The sequence below is a fragment of the Cyanistes caeruleus genome, chromosome 3 (genome assembly GCF_971803275.1).
Source record: "Cyanistes caeruleus chromosome 3, bCyaCae1.hap1.1, whole genome shotgun sequence".
NCBI classification, from domain to species: domain Eukaryota; kingdom Metazoa; phylum Chordata; class Aves; order Passeriformes; family Paridae; genus Cyanistes; species Cyanistes caeruleus.
Window position 1 is genome coordinate 109,339,956 of NC_141703.1, and position 27,091 is coordinate 109,367,046.

At 48.4% G+C, this 27,091-nt stretch overlaps 2 protein-coding genes across 3 annotated transcripts in view; both read right to left on the reverse strand.

Annotated features, from left to right (window-relative positions):
• Nucleotides 1–26,237, reverse strand: part of BCL9 (BCL9 transcription coactivator) — a 57,885-nt gene extending 31,648 nt beyond the window's left edge. The window contains exon 1 of one of the 2 annotated variants that reach the window (XM_086884088.1): nt 26,003–26,237. The gene's annotated coding sequence lies outside the window, so the exon portion shown is untranslated. The remainder of the gene's footprint in view (nt 1–26,002) is intronic. The other variant, XM_086884087.1, reaches the window with a different exon arrangement.
• Nucleotides 1–27,091, reverse strand: part of LOC147654432 (uncharacterized) — a 749,593-nt gene that overhangs the window by 163,175 nt on the left and 559,327 nt on the right. The window lies entirely within an intron of this gene.

Sequence of the window (27,091 nt, forward strand, 5' to 3'; positions counted from 1 at the left end):
CCCCTTTATCCTCAAACGACCCATTCTTTGTCCAAATCCCACTTATAAGTAACTCAAGTCTTTGGAGGAAGACCCTTTTAGCGCAACATTCACGCTGGGCGTTGGTCTTGGCAGATAAAACCACCTCCTCTCTTTGCTCAGCCCTCAATCCCTTTTTCTCTTTTTGTCCCTCTCTTCTCCTCCCCTTGTCCTTGCCCACTTGCAATCACTTTAAGAGAACTCTTTACAGCTTCCTGAGCACTGCAACAGTAGCTAAATATCACCTCTTAGCCCGTAGAGATACTCTTCCTTCAGGGAGATACTTCTTAACAGTGGGGTTTCACTCCCTTCTGATTCACGGACCAGAGACCCGAAGCATTTCCCGCTGGACAGACTTTGAGCCCGCTGACATCTCTTCTAAACAAGTCCCTGGGGCTACGAGTTCCCAGGATCCACGACCCGAAGGTGGAAATCTTTGGTCTCTGATAAGTCTTTCCACCCACTGACGCCAGCCCCACCTGCATCTTTCCAGCGATCGCGGCCAGCGCCTTCTACAGCTGAAGTGTCCGTGAAACTGAGCCGCCACCTTTGCTGCCATCAGTTCCACACGCTCCTTTACCTGATGTTTAAACCTTGCCCATTTTTATGTTGATACGGGTCTCTTTTAATGCAATACCTGCAATTCCTCCTGTCCTTCACGCATCCCACCATGCTGGCCAGGCAGCCCAGCTTGGTGCGAGGAAGACAATGTACCTCACAGTGCTTCCGACAGAAGATCCATTCCCACTTTCACCGACGCCAGGAGCCCATCATGGTTTGCTTTAAAGAAAGTTGTTTGCCCTGGGAAGTAGAGGCTGGGATTTTTCTAAGGAGCCTAAGGAAGCCAGGCACCCAACTTCTGTTTTTCAAAGGTACCCTTTGAAAATCCTGCCCTGTGCCTCAATCCCAACACACGGAACAGCAGAGGTAAAATACGAGGAGTTAACAAACTGCCTTTTTTGTTCTCCTTCCTCCTCAACCCAGTATTTCGCTGCCTTGTCCCTTTAGGACTTAGACCGGGGAAAACAAGCACAAAATGCTACTAGTTTGCAGATGCTGTGGTTCCTCCGACTCCCCTCCCATCCCCCCCGACCCCATCCCCCCACATTTCAAACAGTTATAAATGACTGTGCAACTCTGCAGGCAGCGGTCTCAAATAACCACACCAAGCCTCTCCCCTCCAACGGCTTTAAGTCTCTTCCTTCCTCTCTTTGGGGCTCGGAGAACAGCGATCAAGGTGCTTTGCTTCACTCTCAAGAGTTAAGTTGCTACTTCAACCCACCACCTTTGGGAATCTGCCACAGCAGTGAATTCCCAAGGCTGTCCCTGAAGGGTCTAACCATGGGAACTGACAACGACAGGCTCCAAAATGATCCTAACTTCGAAAACAGGTTGTAAGTCGGGATTTCAGGTAGCAGAGCCCCAGATGGTGGGACCATCCCCACCAGCCTCCAGAACAGCCCCCTGTACTGGGGCCTTGCCCTCCCTTGGCCAAGCTCATAAAAGCTGCCCCAGAGAAACCAGCTGTCCCGACGCTTTAGAGCGCTCCGGCAAATCCAAGAACATCTTGGAAGCATTACAGCTCTCACCACACTGCGTACGCTTTCCTCACAACTCCCTGTCTGCAGCGAGGGCAGGAGATCAGCCCGTCTATTCAAAAGCAGGGCCCTCTTCTATTGGAGCAAACCAAGCCTAAGGAAAGCTGCCATAGGAGCCCTGGTTCTGCGGAATAGACAGATCAGACGAGATAGCCCAGCTAGCAAAATACATTTGCATGACACTTTCTGTACATGGTTCAGAGCATGGCACACCCCAATCGCAGCTTTTATTCTCTTCAAGGGCCTGGCCCTGCAAACACTTAATTTTACATGTGTAAGTAGAGTCCCACTGAAGCACAATGGAGCTACTCATGCAAATAACATTGAGAGCGTGTAGGGCTGTGGCTCTGTTTCACTGTTCCATCTGCAGCAGACCCAGTTTTAGAGGATCCTGCCATGCTCTCTCAGTTATTGCCACTCACTTGTGCCAGTTAAACTATTTATGTAGCCACACACATAGGTGAGCTGTTAAAACGATCCAACTTTTATTTTTAAAAGTCCTACTAACAAGAACAAAACCTTAACACCAGACCAGCTCTGATGTAGATTTCATCCCCACAGGCAGCTGAACTGGCACAACTGGAGGAGGTGGAAACATCTGAGAAACACGAACTTTTGAAGATGGGACTGAGAGAAGGCAAAATGGAGACACAGATCCTTAGCGTATGTGAAGGCTGGAGACATTACCCTTTTCTGAAGTCACACCCTGCTCCTGACCATTGTCTGAAGTGGAACCACACACACAGTCATTCCACATGAAACACTTTCACCTCAAACACAACAGTACATTGAGTCTTTTCAATCAATAATGTTTAAAAAAAAACTTGCCTCAAGGAAAGCTGTCAGCAATAAGGAGAATCTGCCAACAGTCCCTACACCCAGGATCAGGGACAGGCACCTGTCCTTGCAGGCAAAGGATGTCCACACCATGCACCCTGTAGCTAGTACATTGCTGCTTCTGCAGTCATGGAATCTCTTGCTATTAGCTTTGACTTGGCACATTTGGGCCATGCAAAGTGTTCCCTACAATTTCTTCTTTATTATTACTTTTTTTATTATTATTATTTTTTTTATTTTTAATTTTTTTTTAGTTTATGGGCTATTCTATCTCCAGCAACTCTGTGCTGAAATTGCATCACATATTTGCTGTCTGCCGAGGCAAGATTTCCCTTTCAGTGCGATTATAACCTTCCAGCAGGGAAGCTCTACTAACTCCTTAAGAGCTTTGCTCTCTACATTGCTTCCCGACCCGCATTCGTGTATACCTGCACAAAGTGGGTGTAAAACACCATCACTGCTGGAAATTAAGAACATACACCATTAGGAGGATGTTATGCTTTGTTTGTTTGCTTCAGGTTTGGAGGTTTTTTGCCCTCTTTTGTGCTCCCGTGTAAATGATCAGAGGAGCTGTGGGACAAGAGAGATCAGTCTCTATGAAACCATTTTCTTACAAGCTTTGAGGTTTACACTGCTGCATGCTCTAATGAGCCTTCTCGAAAGGAAACAACCCATTTCTGTAAGGAATCCAGGTGATTATGGTTTGCATACCGCCGTGATCTCTCTGCATGGGCACAGGGGAGTTGCCTTCATGAATCTTGCTGCAAGATGAAGTCTAAAGCTGGACAGTGTGAAAGAAATGGGAAAGGACCACAGGGAGGGGTAGTTTAACATCCATTGTTAACTTGGGAAAAAAAAAAAACCTTCTTTCAGAAAGTCTTTTATTTATTGTAAATCATTCCTAAAAGATTAGGAAATCAGGCCTGGGGGAGGGGGAGAGATTGTTGTGGCTTTCTTTCTTGTAGTCCAGTTTCTTTTAGTATTAGACATTAACCCGAGTCTCCTCAGTTCTGCCGAGCCTCCGTCCTGCAAACCACCAGAGAGTATTTTTAACATACTGTGGGTGAACAGTCCCTTTGCATCCCATCATGGGTGAGACTTCACGGCCTCCCAGAGGAACAAAATGCTTCTCTATCCATGCCAATGTCAATATCCACATACAGTCACCCACATCCCCCCAAAACAAACACATGTGCAAACTCCACTCTGTCCCCACCGCTGGTGATGAACGACCTGCAAGTCACCTACAGCAATGACTACGGCCTGGCTGCACAGGGCATGGAGCTGTGCTGGGAACGAGACTGGATGATGGATCTGACCAGCACTGGCTGCACATCACCCCAAGGCAACAGCATGCAGATGCCAGCGTGCCAAATTCACCTGGGCAAGAAAGGCCCCGCTCTTGCTTTCCTGTCTGCACTGAAAAGAGAGAAACAGTTGATGTTGTGTTTTCCGGTTCACATGAACACCCAAACAATCTGAGCCTTAATCAGGTTTGGGCTGGAACATGGGATTGTGCCTGTGGTTAAAATATTCTTCTAGACATCTAGAGAGACTTATAGTTGATCTGCCCCACTTGAAGACAATATCTCATATCAAAAACTCTGGTTTGAACAAATCCTGTGTATTAAAACATTCCAGTTGCAGGACACTCTTGTCCTATTTTGAAGTCTTTTCCTCAAGTCAGTAAGCAGGTATGAGGCAAATATCGAGCAGCCATAGAGATAAATGCTCAGCTCTATCTCCTATGTTTAAAAAAAAACCAGCGAGAAGAAAAAGGAGAGAACAGATACTGATTCAGAAGGGAAATCAGGTAAACAGAATCTGGGGAAGCATATGCTCATGCAACACAAGAAAAATATGAATTCATACCAAACAAAGGTAGGAAATTTTGGCACAGGGGAGACTTCAGAACCAATGACTGTCCAGGAATACTGTTTCCATCACACTGTCCCCATTTACATTCCTTTACAGGGAACTGCTAACACACACAAGAGTGCTGTGGTGCTGCCAGGAGAATTTTTCTGTGGAATTGCCTGACCCTTGAGCCTTTTAAGATTCTCAGCCATGACTTTATAATTCCTTTGTATGTGTATGGCCATCTTTGACATCAACAAGAACAGACATGGCAGCAGCTCACAAAGCTGCCAAACTCATCTGCTTCCTTTCAGCCACCTGTACCAGCTGAGCCTGGTACAAGCCACCAAGCCCCCTTACACAGCCACGTTCTCTGTCTGCCTGCCCACACCACTGGGGCACGTATGTGCACCTTCATGGTGTCAAAACGAGCAAACAAAATTTCATTCCCAAAGCAACATTTCTGAGAAAGCCATGACCAAACGAAAAAAGCACCTCTCATGAGAAGCATCCTTCTCACAGGATAAATAGGAGGCTAAAACTGCCCTCAGACAGAAGAAGTCATCTGTCACCAACACATACAACAACTCCCCTGGCATAACGAGCTTTTTTTGCCTTCCAGCGCTGCTCCTCCAGCATCCAGCTGCTTAGGGTACCCGCCTGCTGCACAACTGGCCAGCAACATGGACAGATTCCACCTACGCTGCCCTTACAGTCAGCACAGAGTTGTTTGAGGGTAAAATTTTGCTCATGTCTCTCCTTCAAGGCTATAAAAAAATAAAAACAACTTCAGCATGAATTTCCCTCTAGACTGTGCACAAAGGAACCAAGCCCCCACTGTACCACAGACTGGCCCATTAAAGCGAATGGTTAAATTCTTGCTATGAAAAAGTGGGCGTTGTTGTCTGTTTTGCGAGGCAGAAATCAATATTCCCGCCTCCTCTCCTTCTGCTATTTCACCTTGAGATACTCATGCTCAGTTAGATGAGATCTGAGTCTTACTCACTGTTACTGCAACTTTTCTCTCTCCAGCATTTCACAGGGTCACAGGTTCTTGGAGTCCTAACCTGCCTGTAATTTACCACTCAGCTCCCTAAACTGATCACCACTGGTGACTGAAGCAGTGACTGATTTTCATTCCAAATCACACCACTGCAGCCATTTCTAACTATTTATCTACACCCTCCATCTCCGTCATTTTCCTCCCTATGTCCTCCAGTAACAACCCCCTTTCTGCCACAGCCTCTCTCTTCTCTGTACCCCTGTAATTCACTCCCTGGTGCTAGCCTGTCCATACTGTGGCCATCTTGTAGAAATGATGATTTACTGTGAAATGCCCCTCCTGCTTTCACTCTCTCTCTAATCTAACTGTGGGGGGTAGCTTGGTTAAGTCTATAAATTTGGGGAATGGGGGGGGTTGGGCAAGGGGGGGAAAGACCTGGGTGACTGATACTCAGCCCAGGCAAGCCTGCAGCAATGTTGGCTGGGGAGAGACAGGCAGGGGAAGATAAGCCAGTACCATACCTCAACAGCTGCTCCTTCAACCAGGTTTCCCTGCGGCAGTTCAGATCCAGGGCCTGGACCGATTCCCACAGATCAGGTAGCAATAATGCCAGGCTGACTGGGCTGTTCTGATGAGTCCTCTTGGATGCAGTTCTGCCTACAATCATGCCTGCCTCTGTCACCTAAGGATTAGACAACTGCAATATGGTCTGTTTGGCACCACGCTTCAAATCCATTCATAAACTGAAGGCAGTGCAGAATTCGGCGCTCAGTTAGATAAGCTATGTCTCTCACCCACGATCATTCTCACATTTGTGCTCCATTTTAATGCCATCTGACCACTGGCTCCCAGACAGATTTTAATATGTTCCTGTCGACCTCTAATGCCTTGCAACGCAGAACCTTTCCCACCAGACATATCACCTCTTATATTTCCTAGAAGCTGAAAAGACACCAGGTACTCTAGTACAGGTACCTAGAAGAGTAGAGGGCTGTTCAGTCTTTAGTTTGCCATTGTTTGCTGGTGACAGTCTGATGAAATTGCTTGAGTTATAATGAAGACAGTTTTCATTATCTGTCATTTAAAAATGTCAAGGGAGCTTAGACTGAATGGATAGGTGCAACCTGTTGTTTCAAACAGCTTTTGATGAAAGAAATACATTTCAAAAGTACCAGCCACTGATTTACAGGTGTTGTACCAAAATTACATAAAACAGAGAGATGCCTCCAAAGAAAACAAGCAGATTTCTTCCCTTGCTCTTTAGATTAGACATTGGCTTATCATCAGTATGGTGCTGACTTTCTTCTGCAGCAATCACCAGCTTTCAGATCTGCAACGTCTTAGATGATAGAGGACAACACCAACAAAAGCAGGACTCTTCATTATTAGAGGACACTCGAGAGTTTTGGCTTAGCTATATAAACACTTCACTCTTTTTTTTCCATTTTTACTTAGGCACTTTTATGGTGCCAATGGCGGACCACTTTACCAACAGATGTCATGACTGGACATACTTCTGCCCAAACATTTTGCTAGTCCCTCTCTGCTAATGGTGCTGGCCTCTCACAGCTGAACTGCAATAACAGACTGTGTGAATGTTCCTAGTCCATCTGAGCACAAAATCTGCCAGCTTATTTTAAATCATACCGGGCTATTCCCCAGTGGGAATACATCTGCTGACAGTACCTGCCTCACAGGTCCTGAGAGACACCTAGGACAGCATGCTTCTTTCCATCTATATCATTTTATTTCAGAGCATCCATTTAACACGTGAGCTGGGGCTACACAAGAGACCAGCCTTGGTAATGGAACTCTGATGGGACAGTCTCTGTGCCTTGACTTGCTTACAACATGAGCTGTTCCTACACACAACCTGCACCTTTTGCCTGCCCTCTCTGTCAAACCGAGACAAAATCAATGCCAGAAGTCCATCCAGCATGCAAGAAATGCAGGTAATACTGTGTGCAGTGTCCTTAGAAATCACTTGTATTTTTGGTAATTGCTTTTATATGAGCATCCAGCATCCAAGAGTGTAGCAAGAATCTCCTGTAAATATTTAAATGCTGAAGCATGGACACCTTCCACTTTAGAATCCAATAACAGATTGCTGCTGCTCTGTCCAGTGACACAACTTCAGCCTGCCTGGTTCCCATGCAGGCTGAAGTTGTGTCATGTCCCATGCAAGCCAGCTGGCTTCCTCTTCCAAGTCCTTATTTCCCCCATGTTCAGAGACTGAAGTGTCCCCTGGGTGTTCCTGCTCTTGGTGGTGTTCAAAACTAAGATGATAATGAGGAAGAAGGGCTGAGCCTTAGGATGGTGGCTTCTGAAAGTCACAGATGTTAGGATGAAAGAAGAGTTGTTCTGAGACCTTATCATTCCAATGCCTTGTTTCCATTAGGACAATGTTTCCCAGGCATTTACTTGAGTCATCCTTACAAAGCATCTCCCAAAGAAAAGGGTTTATGTTCCTGGCAACACATTCCAAAAAAACACGTCCCCAGCTCCCTGCTGCCATAAGCAAGTGCAACTCCTATGATTTCAATAAAGCTGCACTTTCTGTGGCCCTAAGGCTATAACACTACAGTAAACAAAGCCAAATTCCGTAAGCCAGATGCTTTAAGGTCTGAATCCAAGTCTTCAACATCTTACAGGTACAATCCACCAAAAGATGGCTGAACTCAGACCATCAGCTGGCTGTCACTGAGATGTTTCAGCCAGAAGCAGAACATGGAACCCAGGGCCTCATTCTGGAGCACAGAAATGGCTGGTGGACACCAGCCCACACCTTGAAAGGGCAGTGGTACCTTGCTCCTCTAGGATCTGTGCTGTGCCAGCACTCTCAGCCTCTCTGCTGAGTCCTCTGCCCTCTCCAAAAAGAAATACCTGTTCTCCACTCTAGTGGCCACAAGGATGAGTTTGAGAAACAAAATGCTGACACCAAAACCATACAACCTTACAAAATCAACTTCTTTACCACTCCGGTTTCTTCATCTCCCCATCGTACAGCTTGTTCTCCCTTTGCATCTAAAACATCCAACAAACACCACTCACAGTCCAAGGAAGGGCTAGCTCAACTCTCTTGCCAGATTAGGTGTAGGATCCACTGGCACACGGTGAAAGCACACCCATGGCTCAGTTAGATGACAATGCACATCCTGGAGTAATAAGGATGTAATGCCAGAGAGTTGCTCAGGACTGAGTGAACAAAGCAAATGAATGGTCTTTCCAGCTTCAGAAGTGGTCCCTGAAGAGCAGCAGTAAGGGACTCTGGCTTGATAGCATAGTCTGGGGGAATGGACTGCACACAGCTCCAGTGAGTAATGCTGAAAATCCATAGGCAAAGGAAATGTTTTAAAACAGAGGAGGAAAATCTACTTGAAATCAATACCGTGAAGGTCTCTAAAAGGAAACACTCTGCAAAAAAGGACACATTTGCCACATATAAATCTTTAATGATATCTTGTAGTTTTAACAAAGCATTAAAAAACCCAAACAAACAAAAAAAGAGAAGCCCCAGTTGCTGTAATACACCTGAGAGAGCAATCATCCTCACATGGCAAAATATGATTTTCACACCTGGTAAATGAAATAACTCTGCTGCATCCCAAGGCCAGGGTTAGGGTCTAAGGTGAGCTGTTAATGGAAGGTTAGAGACCACAAAACAGCTCTTCGGGGAGCACCCTTCAGATGCTCTTTTCATGTACAGCAGTGCACAGTAATCAGAAGGCAGTGGCAGCACATACTAAAGTCACTGTCACTGACAGTGGTTCTAACTGTGCAGTCACCAGTTGATAGCTTGGATTAAGATAGCCAGCTCACATGCCCGTGCTCCTCTGACTCAGGAGAAGGCTCACACCTCCTGTAAGAGCAATTCTGTATTCTTTCATCTCCCTCCTGGCGTGCCTTCTGCAGCACACCAGGGTTAACCACTCGCTCTCTTCTCTTAGATGAAGAGTGAAGCTGCAGAGCTGAGACAACAAACTTTAGCATACAGCTAAAGCCTCTGCAATGTTAAAAGAAAAGCAAGCACAGAAAATCAAGGAAAATCCTGATCACAGGCCATGCTGGAACCCAATGACATTCAGAATCTGTCCTGTATCAGCATGCTAGACTGCTGGATCCAGGCAGGATGGCAACACAATTTGCCAATCATCCAGGAACATGAGAGAAGTGAGGCCTGTGGGAAGCCAACAAGCACCAGAGGTACATACAGATATTTGCAACAAAAAATCCAAGTGGAATCCGCAAGAGGAAGAAACACAGCAAAAAACACTACATGATCTAGCACCAAAGAAGACACATGGCTTAACAAGAGGCTTTAGAGTATCTGGCTCCATAAATTAGACTGTGATTCCCAGATCTTTAACTCCCAGCTCCTGCTGATTTCTGAGTATAAAGGGGATGTTTGTCACTCCCAAGATCAGACGCCAGCTCGAATGCCTTTCAAGAAGAACACAGATGAACATGTTCCTAGGGAAGAATGAGCTAGAGCTAAGCCTTCAAACGAGCACAAGGAGAACCTCCTGCCCACAGACAGGAAAGTGGTAACCTCCTTCACTTCCTTTGTGGCTTTAACCTAAACCACAACTCCTCCCTTTGGGTTAGAAGTCTCTTCCACTCATTCAGATGTTTGTCAGCTTGTCTCTCTAATACCCAGCATTCGTCACTGCCACATAGGAAAAAAAATCCCAGATCTCTTTTTTCCCCTTCTCTCCCACACCCCTTTTGCAGTTTCTTCCCTAAACAAGAATGGCTTCAATGCACGGGAGAGCAAGTCTAAACTACAGCTCTTCAGGCACAGGCACAGAAATTAGCAATTGCAACATGAGGGGGCAGGGAGAAAGGAGACGTTGGCATACAGGCTACACCAACATTTGGGAATGCTGGCAGTGAGGAAACATTGCTGCCAGCAGGAAGAGTGATGCCAAAATAACTCACAGGGCTTTTCCACGAGTGCAATCACTCCTTCCCAGCCCAGGGTGCAACATCCCTACTGCTCCCCAGGAGAGCTTCAGAGCATGGGTGAGGAGCACAGGGAAGAGCTGTGCCCTTTGTCAGTGCAAGGACAGTCCCCATTATCCCCAGTGTGGGGCAGGGAGCCGATCCCCCTCAGAGATCCCATCATCTGCTGAACGGAGCTTTAACGACGTGACAAATAGTGGCTCCCACCCAAAACACTCCAAAGGCTTAACCTTATGATATCCAGGTGATACTGGGGTTTTTAGAGACAGCTGAGCCTGGTGAAAGATTGGAGCCGTTTTCTGAGCAGGCATTTTTTGCTACGTGCCTTTAGCAGGTAGTCAGAGAGGTATTCAGTGGGAAACCTCTCCCACAGCTCCCATTGCAACACGCAGCCGGGCAGCCACACACGGTGCTGGGTGATGCAGTCACTCCCTGGTCACCTGCCACTCCCAGGACAGCTCAGGACTATGTGCTGTGAAAGAACAAGCTTTTTATTCCTTCAAGATTCTCAGAAATTTCAAATAACTGTTCTACATCTGATCAAATGGGGGAGGAACAAAAAACCAAAAAAAAAACCCGAAAAAAGTAGCTTTCAAAATTTCTACCTAGAAAATATGATTAAATGGACTAAATACAAGGTTTCATTTTACCTTCTTGAAATGTTTTATTTTGACAGCTTTAAAATTTTTCTCCAATTTTTTTTTTTTTTTACACGATGAAACACAAAATTGGAGTCAACTTTTCCTGAAAATAGCAACAATTCTGGCAAATCAGCAATTTTCTAAGAAAAATTTTCTCTGGAGAAAAATCCTAGCAAAACCTAGTTCTGTTATTTCCTCCCAACACCACACAAGAATATGCCTCCATGGTGTAATTCACCCTTAAGTTTCATAGCAACTCTGATTCAGACATATTGCACACACAGATATTAGAATATGCCTTTGACATCACCAGCACAATGCAAAACAGTGTATATACAATATGGCCAAGCAACGCTGCTATGGAAACCCTTGCTTTGAATTCCCGTGTATGGGGTGCTTAAATTCTTATCCCTAATATTGCTTTAACAGAATTCTGTGTACTTTATTTGCTCAAGTCATCTTCTTTCTGGGAGGACTCTCCCTCCTGGAAAAGAAAGATGTTTTTGTGGGTGAAGCAGAAGGTGATGAGACCTGCCCTGTTTTCCTGGTGCTGCCATATACACCAGGTGCATGAGCTGCAGCAAGAGAAATGACTGATCTGTGCCTCAGTTTCTGCAGCTGTAAAATGGAAATAAGATGACATGTTACTTCGGATATGACTCGAATATGCTTAGAAATCCTTTGTGACAGCCAGAGGATACATGCATTCCTATTTGTTACTTTCTGTAGGCGAGGAGTTACTGTCCTCTACAGACCTATGCTGATGATCTCTCTATGTTGGAGAACCAAATCAGGAAGTACAGTCACCCACTCATGTAGCGAACAGATAAGTAATAAAGCAGCACACTTGCCAACTCCTAAGGAGGTGGTTTCTTAAAAAGACATAGGAAGCTTTCGTGTTTTGATGCTGACTAATTTCAGAAAGTTCCCATTTCACTCTCTTAATTTTAAACTTCTTCAAAAAACATGTTTACCTGATATTCTGAAGGGTCTTCTGCTAGGGAGGATCAGACCAGCCAGACTGAAGGTAACACTGCTGAAAGAGGACTCTTTATCTGCCCATCTCCTCCAGTTGCTCCTGATGGCCCTAGCGGTAAATTCCAGGTCTTTACCAGGTCTCACCTGGACAAGGAGAGGACACTGCAGCCAGCAGTGGCCATCTGAAACTATGCCAACTGCATCCTGGGATGTATGGCACCACCTCCCACAAAATCCGGGATGAATGTGCCACCTAATAACCATCACCCAGCAGCCAAACTCACCCCTGCAATCCAGTGATCGCAAATGCAGATTAACTCACTTGCATTTGTCTGATGGTGTAATTGCCAGACTGCACATTCAAATGAGTATTTGTTTAACTGTGTGATACACAGATAGAGCTGATACACTTGAGGCCAAATTTACCCCTGTTGTAATTTCCCTAACTCCAGTAGCAATTACTCAAAGGACTAATTTGGCCCACAGTGTTTCCTAGTACATGTGATTCATCATTTCTTCCCTATAACAAAGAATAATACACTGTTTCAATCAGTGGTGATGTCCTGGCCTCCTTGAGGCTGCCGGACTCCCTGCTTAATCAGACATAAAACAAATCACTTGCAGAGGCAGAGGCGTACAAGCATGCTTTAATTACAATATTGTAACACCAATTAGAGATCTATCTAATCGAGGACTCAGTACTTCCTACTCGAGTATTACTCCCATGTTGGGATAATTACTGCTAATTAAGCTTGGAACTAATTAGGCCAAATGATCTCATTTATACCAACATAGATGACTTCTAGGAGTTCACACACGCACACAAAAAAAGTCCAAGGGTGATTTTATCATTCCTGGACTCGTCAGCACTCCACTTTCAAAACGGACTGTCCTTTCCCCATGGATAATCCCTTTTAGAACTCAAGTCCCAGATCTCAGATGATCACACGTTCTCCCATGGTGGAGAAACACTCTCTGAAGGCATTTCAGTTGGTTGGCCCAAGTCACCTTCTTTTCTAATCGACACAGTGGATTAACAGAGTCATGTCCCATCATGGCCTGGTTAATTCCAAACCTCCAGGCCACTCTCACACAGTTATTGTTACAGTTCTCAGGGCACTTAGCACTCCCCACGCCCCCAGGATAGCTGCGCACAATAAGGAGGTTTGCTGTAGGGTGCAGTGCAGTGTTAAGACAACAGCTGTGAAAAAAAAATCCAAAACAACTCTTAAACATGCCAACAGTCACATACTGCAGTCAGAAAAATAAAGGACAACCCATGAAGCTGTGTTAATGTTGCAGTTTCTCCTCCTCCCCCCCAGCCCCAAAATTCTGCACCAGCTCAGCACTGAGATTTTCAGGTTGAAGTGTCACCAAGGCAACTTCCATTTAGACCTGCTCTTGGCTCATGGAAACAAGACACAAGCAGTAAAGAGGGTGTTCCCCACCCAGTGGTTGAACGTGGTGGGGTAAAACAAACCTTAAAAATAAAGCCTTTACATTTTGTCTAGGTATTTTTGGGGACTGTGAGTTAGCTTCTCACCCAAAGACAGTTTGCACCAGTGGCATGATTTCCTCCTCCATTAATGGCTGATTTCAGATTCATGGCTTAACGAAAGAAGAATGCCACCTATCCAAACACCAGTCCCACCTCTCCAAGTGACCTGACATCTTGCAAATGAAAGGAAGGTCCAATATCCAAGAACCGGCTGAGGGCACCCTGCACTATCTGTCTGCACTACAAACTTCACAAACCTGGGTACCTCAACACCTCTGCTTTGCCTGTCTCGTCTGCAGAGGCTGCAAACCAGCAGGTCTGTGCTAACAGACACTACAGGTAACTCAGGAAGGGTTCTGTCACACTCACTGAACATCTATTCTTCCAACTCCTGCCTCAAATCAAGCCTTACAGGACCCACTTCAAGGTGCAGCATTGCTTCCTCCTCACTTCTGGCTTTCTCTCACCAGCCGCCTTTATTACTCCTAAAGCTTCCTCCTAAACACTTCATTTTCTCACGCTTTCTTGTACTTCAGGCTGGAATCCTGAAGCCGCTGAACCCAGGAATTCACCATTGTCTCCAGGTCTTCTTCCAGCCTGCCCCTTTATCCTCACAGCGATCATTGTTCCCTGGTGAGTCACAGACACCCCCCCCCTTCTCCCCTCCAAATGCCTCCTGAACAATCTTCTCTTTTCCAAAGCCTGTCAAAACTGAGCCCAGCAGGATTCCCTACACCAACCTGACCTGGTTACAATACCTCCTGGAACTGATCCTCCAGCTGTCTGTGAAATTTCTGTAGAAGTGCCACTTCTTTATGCAGTACCATTAGCAGAAGACTAATAAATAATGCACAGGAATAACACAATCCCCAATAAACAATGTACTGCTTCTTCTCCTATTTTCTTAAGTGAGCAACGTGGATCCTAAATCTGATCTCCCCCTCCAGTTGTTACCCAATCCTCATCTCAGCTACCAAACTCTCTCCTCCCTCCTCTAGCAAGCCTGTCATTCCTTTCTTCCCAGCTGCCAGAGGCTTCGCTGCTGCCTCCTCCAGCCCAAATACACTGGCAGACATGAATGCAAGCGTCCACACAACACAAACGCAAACATGCAGGCACGTCTCAGGTTGCATGTTGAAAATGCATGTTTCCATGCACTGCAGTAGGGTATGGAAACATGTGCTCAGCCCACTGAATATCATATTTAGTTGGGTATCTGCTGGAACCTCTGCAGGAAGAGGTGAGTTGGAGATCTTCTAATGAAAACAAAATCACTGAACCCAAAGTCTGGGCAAGACAGTAGTAGATATATGATCAGGGCAGTCTTCAGCAGAAGCACACATTGGGCCCTGGGGGCCTCTGAATGGCTTCTTTAGCTTTAAAAGGGAGGAATTCAGGAGCTTTAGATCAGAAGTACATCCCAAACGGGCATTAGACTCTAATAAATAAGGTGTTTTACACTGACAGAGTGCCAGAAACCTCCCAACATCCTCCCCACGGTCTGCATAGAGGCATCTCTACAGCTGCTGGTGGTTTGGATGGCAGAAACCAAGCAAACAATCTCCTCATGTCACAGAGGAGGGAAGCAATATCCTGCCAAAGGAACATCAAGCCACAGCCACTACAGAAAGCACCATGAATGCTCTAATTTGGGATTGCAGGAAGTCCTTCAGGACAGGGACTGTCTCTTTCCAGGGCCTGGACAGCACACTGCACAATGGGACTCCAGCCCCATATCAGCACTTCAGCATGCAGTGGACAAATATTTACTGTCACCAGCGGCCTGCAGAGAGAGGCTGTCTCAGATGGACCTCCCCAGGGGCATCTGCAGAGATGATGGAAGTCTGAGTCAGTGACCTAAGACCCAGACCTGGGGAGCTCACTGCAAGCCACAGTTCAGCATGTCCTCCTTCTAGACAGGTTCCCTTTTTTTTTTTCAAACACTCACTGATTTGGAGGTTTTTAGCACTTTTTTTTTTCTGAGTAAATCCCATGCAGGGTCTGCATACATGCAGAGTAAGTGGCCAGCCCTGTGTGGCCCTAAATGGTCAACCCTATATTTAAAAATAAAGAGGCAAAACGTGCAAAGAAACACACAGAGGCAAGAAATAAACAAATTCTCATTCTCCCAGCACATTAGCCATGGGAAAACATGCACGGTCCCAGCAGCAAGATGGCAGGAGTGTGGGGATGTTGACCCTGTCCCCTCACATCCTGAATATCTGGACTGGTTCCAACTCCTTTAACAAAATGAGAGCAAAGGGGCTGCTGCTTACTGCAGGCATCTACCAGGTTCATAACCTCAGCCCTTCCAGGAGCTCAGGCTCCTGTTGAATAAGGCAGGGACATATCCCCTAAGTCTGAGCCTTAGAAAAAAGATGTATTTATTTGTTATTATTTTCAGTTATCTGAGTGCATTAAAGGTCAGAACACTTATCTTCTGAGGTTGGATCCTCCTCCCACTCATGTGGTTCAAAACCAATTGAATGATTTTCTGCATACTTCTCAAGCAGGAGAAAAAAAAAAAATCCAGGGGGAATGAAACCTGATCCAGGGCATTTTCTAAAGAGGATCTGTGGGAAACAAGGATCCACCGCAATGGGAGGAAGGGCTTGTGGGCATTCCTGGGTACCTCCTCTCCAGTCCCTGTTACACACAATGAAACATGAATAAAGATGACTGAGAAGGCCACAGCTTTTTTACCTACATTTTAGCCTCAGCTGATATCAAGAACTGGAGTGCACAGTATCACCTATGTGATACTCCCAGAGCTGCATTTTGGGTGACAAGATTCAAGGACATAGCTGCATATCCTGTGCCCTGTGCACCGGCTGCTCCATAATCTCCAAGATTAATTTATGCAAAACATGGGAAGATGTGCTTTTTCCTTTTGCAGTGAATGACTTCATTAACCTTTCAGGAGCTTGCCAATAGTGAAGTAGAAGCAATGGGAAAATCACACTTCTGGGAAAAAGGGACTTCTGCCATGCATCTAAGAGCACATACCTGGGAGAGGCCAAAGACACCAGCAAATGATGGACTCTGGTTTAGGGATCTGCCTTGCTCTGCTCTCCCGCACACCCTCCAGTCTTTGCCCTGCTCTTGCAGTGGTCCTCCTCCCCTGGCTTCTGACAGCTCAGGGCATGACCAGGGAGACAAGGAAACCAGATGGAAAGGCAAATGAGGCAGAGGGTTTTAGACAGAGTCTGGAGAGAGACCTAGCCCAGAGGCAGACCAGGAGGGAAAAAGCAGGTAAAACAGGTGAAGCAGGTATGGAGAGGGAGAAAAAAGGCTGTGGGAAAAACAGGAAAAAGTGCGCAACACCTTGCATGGAGCATGAGGGAGATCCTCCAGCACACTAAGGAAAGGTTGGAGTGCTGCAGGGACAGAAGGGAGAAATCAGGAACCGTCTTGTCAGGAGAACTGAGGCTCATGACTTTAATGAGCCTGGACTGAGAGATACCTGGTAGGGGGAAATGCGCTACCCAGGAGCAGAGCTAAACTCCACTGGAGGCCAAGAAGTCACCATGGCCTGTCCTTGTAGGACACGGGATGAACTTCAGCACGTGGCCATCTGCCTGACCCTTTGTGCCTTGCTGTCAGGAACACCTCATGAACCCTGATTTGGCCGTGTCTCCCATCAGCCTAGATACTGCCACCTCTCCCTGTCCTGAGAAAGGGACTTCTCCGTGCCACATGTCCCCTACGTGGGAAGAAAACAGAGTCCATGAGGGGATATAAAAACCCACCAATTCAATTGCTGCCTCTGGATCCTTGCAGCCAAAACCCTGTCCCTGAAGAGAGGTGGTTAAATACACTGCAACCACCCTGGCTGACTTGGAGGAAACTCTATCCCACATCAGATAGTGGGACAGCCTCCTCCTGGGATCAAGTGGCTCTCTCAGGCAGATGGGAGAGGGGATCTCCCTGCCACAGTGACCCTGTTGTTCCTGTCCTGTTACAACAGCAGGACACTGAGCACAGGTCTCCCAGGAACACAGCACTCTTGTCTTGACCTGCTGGGCACTGGCTTGTGGGCTCAGTGCCACTCTCCATGAAGATGCACAGGGCTTCCCAGACCTTTGGTGCTCCTCCTCTCCCTCCTGCATCATGGCTTTCCCTGGCAGAGCACAGAGCCCTGAATTCAGCTGGAAGTGACACGTGGGACAGCCTCCTCTCAGCAACCAGAGATGTCAACAGGCAGCCAGGCACAACACAATCCATGTGTTTCAGGACAGAGTGTCTAGAGCCAGGGGAAGGTCAGGGGAACGGGAATAGGACAACGGGTCAAGACCAGAGTAAGTCACAAGGTCATGTCCAAGGAGGTAAGGTGACATCAGGAGACAACATTTGAGACTACAGACTTCATCAAGCTTCCAGGCAGCAACAAAGTCCTCAGACATTAAAGTGACAGCCGTGCTGCAGCTCCATCGAGACTCGAGGCAGCTCCATCCAGAGCCGGCAGCACACACATGGAGGGAGTCTCACCTTGCTCCCTCGGAGGGCAACCCCCACCCCGCCTGGCTGGCCACAGCTGCAGCAGGGGCCTGGCCAGCTGATCCCAGCCCTGTCCTGCTCCCTCAGGCCTGGCCAGCCAGCCCCAGCGGCAGCTCCAGGCAGCCAGGCTGCAGGGACACGCAGCCGGCAGCAACAAAAAGGGGTCTGCGGTGGAGACACACATAAGGGAGGAATTTGGAGGATAAACTAGAGGGAAGCGATAGGAGTGTGCGGCGCATGAATAGTGGGGGAGGGTAGAAGATACAGGGTGAGAGAAGAAAATGACATGAACAGAAGGAAGAGAGCTGCAAATAGAAGGGGATATGGAAACAGCAGAGAGAGACAGATTGCAAGAGCAGTGGAAGTAGAGGAGACCTAAAGGGACAGAATATAATAATAACAACTCTTAAAATGAGAGGAAAAGGGGAGAGAGGAGAGAGGAAAAAAAGGTAGAAAGGAGAAGGGAGAGGGGTGAGGGGTGAGGGGAGGGATTTATGATTTCCTGGAGAGGGAAGACAAATGCCCTGCATGTTTTTCTCCTTAGTTTTCAAAGGTTTTGTGGAAGCAGAGTGAAGACTTGTCATCCTCATTTGAAGAGGGGAGGAACTACGGCACAGAGGCAGTCAATGAGTGAGGTGGTAAGAAAGAAGCTTGGCTCCCTACTTTGAGTCTTCCATCAAAGACACAGGTGAAGAACAGTCTAGACTTTCTTCTCCTGAGCACACCACAGAGAATCCGCTACTCAAAGATGGTAGGAAGAGGACCTGCTAGAAAAGTAAGACATAACCCAAAGTAAAGTAAGAAAAAGAGGGGTACCTGTTTTGTTTTTTTTTTTTGCTAGCACCACCAGTGTCTCTGGAGATCTGTGTTTAGACGTATTCAGAGTAAATTGATCTAGAACACACCAAAACGAGCACTGTGTGCTTACGTGGGGAACTGTGCCCAGGGAGGTGTTGCAGTGTGGGTTCAGGTACTTGCCAACCCTCCCAGCCCACAGCCAGCTGCAAGGAAAATGGAAGGAGGGTGCACAGGAGGCTATGTGATGGGGGCTCTGCTCCTGCAAAGCCGACTGATGTGTTTTGCTTGCAGCTTTTTTTTTTTGGGGTGTCTAAAATTTATCCAGTTTAATTTGTACCACCTTTGTGTTTCAGCTGCCACTATGGAAAATAGGCTTTTTGTGCCTACAAACAAACACCAAGCCCCCAAGCACACGTACACCCAAGCCAAACATAGTTTGTAAGAGCCTTGAATAAACCAAATACCCGGTGCCTGCTTGAACTCCCGCACGCACTTGGGCAAACAGAGCCTCCCAGTCACTCCCTGCACACAGGAACCCAAAGGATCCAGCATTTTCCTAATCTCAGACAACACTACTTTATGGCTTGCTAGCACAAGAATTGTCTACGATTCCCTCATCAATGAGTGAGGAAGGTCTCTCTGCTATAAATTGATGTTAATGGCAGGTTGTGTACCTTGTTTGTTTATTGCCAAGAAGGAATGTTTGCCGTGGCTGTCAAGTTTATAAAAATATTTCCATGACTTCAGACAGCTTGGCATTTTTACATGCAGCTGAGAGAGTGGGTGAATGTACAGATGAAAAATTGAAGAAACATTATTGAAGTTGGAAAAATAGTATCTCCTAGCACCACCAAGGTGGCTTAGAAAGGCCAGGAAGGTCAGCTATATTTCTGAATAAAATGCATTTTTTTCCCACCAGGGGTTTCTGAAGAGCTGGCAATAATTAAGCATTACAACACCTTTCTGAAGTAGGTAACCCAGCTGAGGCCATCTGAGGCTAAAGGACTTGCCCGTGATCACACAAAGCAAATCAGTGGCAGAGAAGAGAATTAAACCCAACAGGCTTAGCTTCCATGACCCAAGTCCTACACACCTGGCTGAGGTCCAGATGGAAGGACAGGAGCTGTACCAGCTGTGGACCTGACTGTCAAGCACAGGTCTTCCCAGGCAGTCTAGCAATTGGGCAAAGAGCTGAACGACAGGCACCCACCCCAACTTCAGACGGTAATTGTGAAAACAAGCGACAGAAGGCTGGGAAGCAGTGCCTAGTTACCAACCACGGTGCCAAGTGGATTAAATATACATCGATAGATTCAATTACAAAGAGCAGCATGCAAAATGGAAGTGATTGCAGTCAAGGACCCAGGATGGCAAGAAATAACCTGAAAATAAAATCACGGGTTTCAGAAAGAAGAAATCCACGCTTCCAGAACTCGGGGACAAAGTTCAGCTGTCAGTCCCCAGGGGTACTGTCCCAGGCCACCCCAGGCTGGGAGGGTGCAGTGACACCCAAGCCTCGAGGGGAGTGAGAAGCCTGCAGGACTCAAGTTTAGTGTGCTGAGAGAGATCCATATCACCGAATGCTGAGCAGCCCTTTGTTATCACTGTCACCAGAGAAGCTGGAGAGTGAAGTGCAGAGAAAGTGAGCTGTTCTCCTGTGACCCCCCCACCAGCTGCCTGCATCTCGCTGGGGCAGGGCTGAGACACAACACTGAGTGAGGAGGAGGAGACCTGCTTCAAACTTTGGGGGTCCTGGGCTGGAATATCCAAGGACACCCTTCCCAGCATGGATATTCAGCCTTGCAACCACTTGTCCCCAAAAGCACATTCTGTTTTGGGGGCCCTGAAAGTACTGGATTTAGCAGAAGGTAAGGTCAGATCCTGACAGCACTGCCAAACTCAGCAGCTGAATACCCCTCGTCTGTAGGGGGAACAGGAACTCACTCTGCTCTCCTTCACCCATGCATTTCCCCAGGATTTCAAAGTGTGGTGGAATCTTCATTGCAACCCCCCAGCCACCTCCATCCTGGACTTATCACGACATGTGCACTGCCATGATCACTAGTAAAGATTTAATTTTATTCTTCTTGGAGCAAAAATAGAAAGGATAATCATTCAGCACTCCATACACACAGCTGTCACCTGAAAAATGTAGGTGAACACAGTTAAATGGAAAGGCAAGTACAATCTCAGACCATTTTTCGGTACCTGGAGAACTAGACCAGCAGTATTTTGCATGCAAGATTACAGGTCTGTGTGTAGTTGCATTTTCACATTCCATTACTGCAATTGCACACAGCCAGTTACGTGCCTTAGCAGCAGCTTACAAAAGCAATTGCTGCTAAACATACAAAATCCAGCCCCCAGATGCACACGCGCAAGACTGAAAAACTGGTCCTTATTTTTCTGCCACAGAAAAGATGTGTATTTGCTGGCTTCGCCTGCTCCCCCTGCAAACACCACACCAGCATATTTCCTTGCATTTGTATGTTGAGCCACATATTCATTCAAGCTTTGCAATAACTCAAAATGTATACAGCATTTTGCAATTAGAAGCATCCCAAAAATGCAAAAAAGGCCCCAGTTTTTGCATAAAAAATTCTTCTCCCAGCAAGCAACTGTAACCACCTCTCCAGCCAGAATGTACTGTCTGTTTAAGGCTCCAGAGAACACAGTGCTTACCCTTTTAAGACAGTAAGAGATGAATACTTTTTTTCATTTAAACTATAGGGAGTTTTACCTAGATAGACTGCAATTTCCTGAGCTCGAATCTGGCAAAGTGCCCAGGGCTAAGACCACTCCCCCTTCTTCTTTTGGCAAAAATTACCATGGCGTCTTTAACAGTCAGAAGTAGTTTTTAGGGTTTTGTTTTCACAAAAGATGCTGAGAAAAACCCAGCTGTAAGCAAGCAAGCAAGCCTGGGTACTGCAGAACTTCTAAGAACTAGAGCGATGTTCAACATCTGAAGAGTACTATCCCCAAATATCCTACCGAGGGATGGTTCAGCTCTGAGTCACAGGGAAGTGGACTGAATCACCAATAGCCATTCCTGCTAACTGCTCTCACCCCCCCACCCATCCCAAGTTTACAATCCAAGCAGTGACCAGGTTGAGGTTAGCTTGGGAAAGCTGATGAGATCACAGTCTGGGGAGATACAGCCTCAGACAGCCTCAAGATTTTGTTAACCGGCTCCTTGTTTGCGTGGAGACACGGGCAGCAGTTGTTACACCAGGTTTACCATATGTTTATAATATTGTTGTTATGGGAATACATGTCCAGTCCATGTCACTGGCAAGTTGCACGGTTTTCTGCTGGAAGGACAAAACAGAATTCACTGTCCAACAGAGCGCCGAGTGTGTGCATACTTCGAGTAGAATTTATCGTCGCATGAGTCACGCTCGGTGCAAAACCACACGCTTTGTCCATGGGCTGGTGTGCGAGCCTGCCGTGGTGGCTGCACAGGCACACACAACCCTTTGGGGTGCTGGGCAAGCATTACCCCAGCTCACAGATTGCAGTAGGAAACTCCACACCAGCTTTAAGGCAATTTGCCCAAGGCTGCCCATCAGATCAGTGCCAGGATCTCGAGTCCCATGAGACCTCCGCATCCAATGACCATTTCTCACATGGGATAAGTGAAGGATAAAGCAGGGCCAACCTTAACTCTGTTAGGATCACAACGCTGCATCACACAGAAAAAAATATCTGCTTCCCCACGTGTCCCAAAATGATCTTTAGGGCAGTGAGTTGGCTTACGGGACACAGGAGTTACATGTCTGTGTGTGAGAGACTCTTGTCAAAACTACGGTGCCTGGGCTGCCTGAACCCTTCGGCATGGGACAGGGAGCACCACTGGGGCAGGAGCAATGCCAGTGGCTCAAGTGGCTCTGCCATGCAGATGCAGCACTGAATAACTAACTGCTGGGGAGAAATCTCTTGTCTGACAGCCCCCAACAAAATTCAGGCTGAAGGAGTGAAATACATTTGGTTTATTGCCAGCCCCACCAACTTGTGAGCTACCTCTGAAGCAAGAGCAGCTGACTGGAACGGCACACCACCAGTTCAAAGGAAAACCGATCTGCCCATTTAGTCTCCTTCTAGACATCAGCAAACAGCATAAGAAATGGCCAACTCCCCTCCCCGCCTCCACCCCCCCCAGCCCTGACACGTTGCCATTTTCTGTCCCCGTCTCCATGCAGCTCGTCACATCCCATGCCGTAGTTGAGGAACGCCGTGCAGGGTTTAATTGTGCACACGTTCTCCGGGGAAGGGCGGCATGGGATGTCCACAAAGGAGCGAAGGCAGGAGGCCAAGGCTGGTTATTGGCCTCGAGTCATACTTGCTGATTGGCGCGTCAAGGATTTTAAAGTGCATAGCTGATCAGATCAGCAGCTTGTCCTAGAAGGAGAAAAGTGACATAAAATATGCACAAGCCTTCCTTCTGTCCTGACAGCAGGTTGAGTTTTCAGATGATGTGGAAACAGCAGCCTGCTCTCCTCCCCCCAACATGGTCTCCTCTCCTGCCTTTGCTGCAGCACTGCCGTCTTGTTCCCGAGGCCAGAGACTCTGCTCCCTCCCCAGCCTTCATGCCGAGGCTCAGGCTCTGGCCAAGGGGCTCCATGCCACTGTTTTTATGCCCACTCAGCCCTTGGCCTTTCTTCTCAGCATGCCAAGCAGGGGCTCATTAGTGTTCCCTGTTGTTTAAGCTTTTGTGGCTCAAGTCCGTCCAGCGCCAAGCTGGAACAGAAAGGCCATCAAATCGCCATCCAGGAGGGTGCAAAACTTCCCTCTGCTGCTAGACCTGCTGGAATTCAAACAGGTGATCCTGGAGAGGAAAGGTGGAGCGTGCACACGTGTGATCTGCGTGTGTGGGAGCAGCCTGGGAGCTCTCCCTGCAACGAGCTGGTGCTGCTTCAGCTTCTTCCCAAAGAGAGTGACTTGGGGTGCGCCTGACCTGAGGCTTGTCCTCTGCACGTGAGTAACATTTTATTTGTGCATGCGAGACGCCTGTGGCACGTCCCTGCTCCATCATGGGAATGCTGCCATGAAAGGGAAAGCTAAAGCATGTCACACACTGGTTTTAAGTCTCAGCCACCTCACATGCAGTTGGTGCTATCGCAAAGTCGGCTGTCATGTACTACTGCTACCAGGCTGAGGGAACAAGCTATCCTGTAAACTGAGGAAAACACAAGAGATGGGCCATGTCTGTGCAGGAACCACGCTCACAACACATGCACATTGCCCCTCAAGAGGAAGGATGTGCGACACAGGCAGGTGTGTTTGCACAAACTTGCTGTTTCCATGCATGTGGATGTGCTGGGTGCATGGAAACATCGATAAAGCAATAAAAGTTTATTTCTTCCCCACACTTCTTTTCACAAGGGACAGATGACTTTCGCCTTGCTATAGTCACATTCCAGAAAAATTAACAGAAATTTACAAAGACATTTTAACAGAAGGCCCCTCTACCAGGGAAGCCACCTATGGAAAAGGGCAAGCCACATGCTCTCCCCTCATTCTCTCAAATGCAATTCTTGCCCAAGTCACAACCACTCCAGCTACAAAAATCTCTTCCCCTCACCAGATGCCCCAAACTCTGCCAAGTCAGAAAACTCAACCTCTGTCTCAACCTCAGCCTTCCATACTGGAAAGTCCTGCTACATCACACTTAGCTTAGCTGCGCTTTAACCTTGCTCGTGCCCTGATTCAGTTCAAAATCTCCCCTCTTTAAAAGCCCTCCAAGGAGACGGTCCAAGGTCTTCCTCAGACATGCTTCCTCCCTGCTCCCCCATCTGTCCACATCCCCTCTCCACAGATTTTCCACCCAGCTTCAGAACCATAGGTGCTGGAGGCACCTCCTTCTTCTCCCCAGGTCCAGCTGCCTAGAACAGGCATTTTTCCTCCCTTCCTCATTGCCTGACAAGTCTCCTTTCAAACATGATCTGATACTTCTCCCCCTCCTGTGATGATAAACCTCAGAGTCTCTCTCCCTGCTTCTCACATACCTCCATCACTGGACTGACTGTAAGGCATGTGGGATAAAGGTATCATGGAAAACGTTACAGCAAATCACAGGGTTTTGCTTTGATTCCTTTTCTGCTTATTTATTTATTTATTGAAGGGAGGTAACAAGTCAGAGAGAGAAGCTGGCTGAGATTTCTGCCGTACATTTTTTTGCAGCAGCAAGATCCTCCATCTTCCTTGCTGGATTGAATAGGGTCTCAGGACAATTTAGACTCCCTCCCCCATCTCCCATTCCTGCTCATATTCTTCAACACATGATGCTCTCCTCCCAGCCTCGACTGGGAAAGCACATATCCTCACTCTCTCCCCCTCTTGCAGCTCCTGCCTCGCATAGGTTGTGCCAGGACATTAGGATGACAAACATTCGTGCGGCTCGGGATCTTGTAGGTTATTTTTTAACAAAACAACTAGAATCAATGAAAGCTGAATAATGGCACACGACAAACTTAAAAGACCTCGTGAGGATGCACCTAGCATTTCAGGAGGCTTTCTGTGTGTTATGCCACAAGGAAAAAAAAATAGCCCTCCAAATTTAACCAAAGCCAGTACCGATACTGCGATAAGCCCGGGTGTGAGGAGCAGGGATTCTCTCCCCTCCGCTTTTTTTTTTTTTTTTTTTTATTTTTTTATTTTTTTTTTTGGCTCTTGCACATTATCACCTCACCAACAGTAGGATAACAGCTACAAAACCTCCGGCAAGAGAGCAAGCAAGCAGCCTTCGCATTGCTGCTCTCACGCCGAGCTCGATATTTACTTGCTGATAAACGGCAACTGTAAATACATCTCATCTAATCTCCCGACATCCAGGAGGGGGAAAAAACATCTCCCATCCCCGCGGCGATCCGCCTGCCTCCGGAGGCAGCGGGATGGACGGCTGACAAAAGACCCCGGCTTTCCACCCTCCCCCGCGGGGCTTCTCCCCGGCGCGGGGCAGCGGCGCCGGCGGCAGCCCCGGGCTCTCCCCCCGGCCCGCCGCCCCCACAAAAGCCGCCGGGACAGAAGCCAACAGGTGGAAGGCGCTTTTTGTCCCTTCCGCGCCCGCTGCCGGGATCCCCACCCCGGCCGGCGCGGTCCCTCCCCTCGCCCCGCCGGCGGGGACGAACCGAGACGGGGAGGAAACTGAGGCACGGCGCCGCGGCCACGGCCGCCGCAAAACTTTCCTCCGCCGAGCCGGGGGCGGCGGGCAGCGGCCCGGGGCTGCCTGCGGCACACGCGGCCGGGGGAGCGGCGGCGGGCGGGGAGCGGCCCCGGGGGCGGCGGCGGCGGCTCGGAGCCCGCGGCCGGCGCTTACCTGTCTCAGGCGGCCAGGGCGCGGGGCGGCATGGCGGGGGCGGCGGGGAGCGGGCGCTGCTGTGCCGGGCGGGCGCTACGGCAGCATCGGGGCAACTCACGGGGAAGCCGTGCCGGGCCTTTTGTCTGCGCGGGGCGGCGGGGCGGCGGGGCCGCCTCCCCCCGCGGGCGCCGCGGCGCTTGGTACGGCCCAGGCATTCATGCCAAGCGGCTTTCACACATGGAGGCTTGTCTCCAGCGGCTGCTGACAAGCCACAAACAAGGCGGCCCCCTCCCTCCTCCTCCTCCTCCTCCTCCTCCCGCCTCCCGCCTCCCTCCTCCTCCGCCGGCCTCCTCCATGCGAACTCCAACTCCGGTGACAGGCGCGGGGCAGGCAGAAGGGCGCCCGCCGCCTCCCCGCCGACATGGCAGGCGGCCGCTTTCCCCCTGGCCGGGAGGGACCGGGGCATTCCGGGCTCCCTCCGGCAGGAAAGGCAGCGCCAAACACGCCGAGGAAAGAGCACCCGTCCGCCGCGTCCCACCCTCGGCAGCGCCGCCAGCAGCCATGGCTCCCGGTGCTCCGGCTCCCCGAGGAGCCGGCCGGGAATTCGCCCCGCTTCCTCCCTTCCAAGGTCCTGCAAACAACCGGGCACGCCGAGCGGCGGAGACCCAACGCCAAGAGAGAGCCTCGGGGTCAGCTGCGTCCCGCGACACCGAGCTGGTGGGAGGCAAGGGGAAAAGGCGAGGGGGAAAAAAAAAAAATCACAAAAAACCGAGCCCTCGTGGACTCCCAAAAATTTTTGCAGCCACCCATTACTGTAAAAAGAGGGAGAGCCCATTTTTCCAGTGAAAACTGAGGTGCCACAAGGCACGGCCAGCTCTTGGAACCCAAGACATCCGAAAAGGGCCTGGCCCAATGGCGGGGCCATGTTGGGTCCAGGCTTACGGAGATTTGAGCCAAGTTTTTTTCAGTGACTTGAGCCGAGAGGGTTCCCTGGCCATGCAGGTTTGCACGGCCTCCGTTCAGCAACAGCCAAACCAAAACATAGCCCCTGTGAATCATTAAACTCTGCTGCCTCGCGTACGGGTTCAGCAGGGTTCAGCCGGCCCA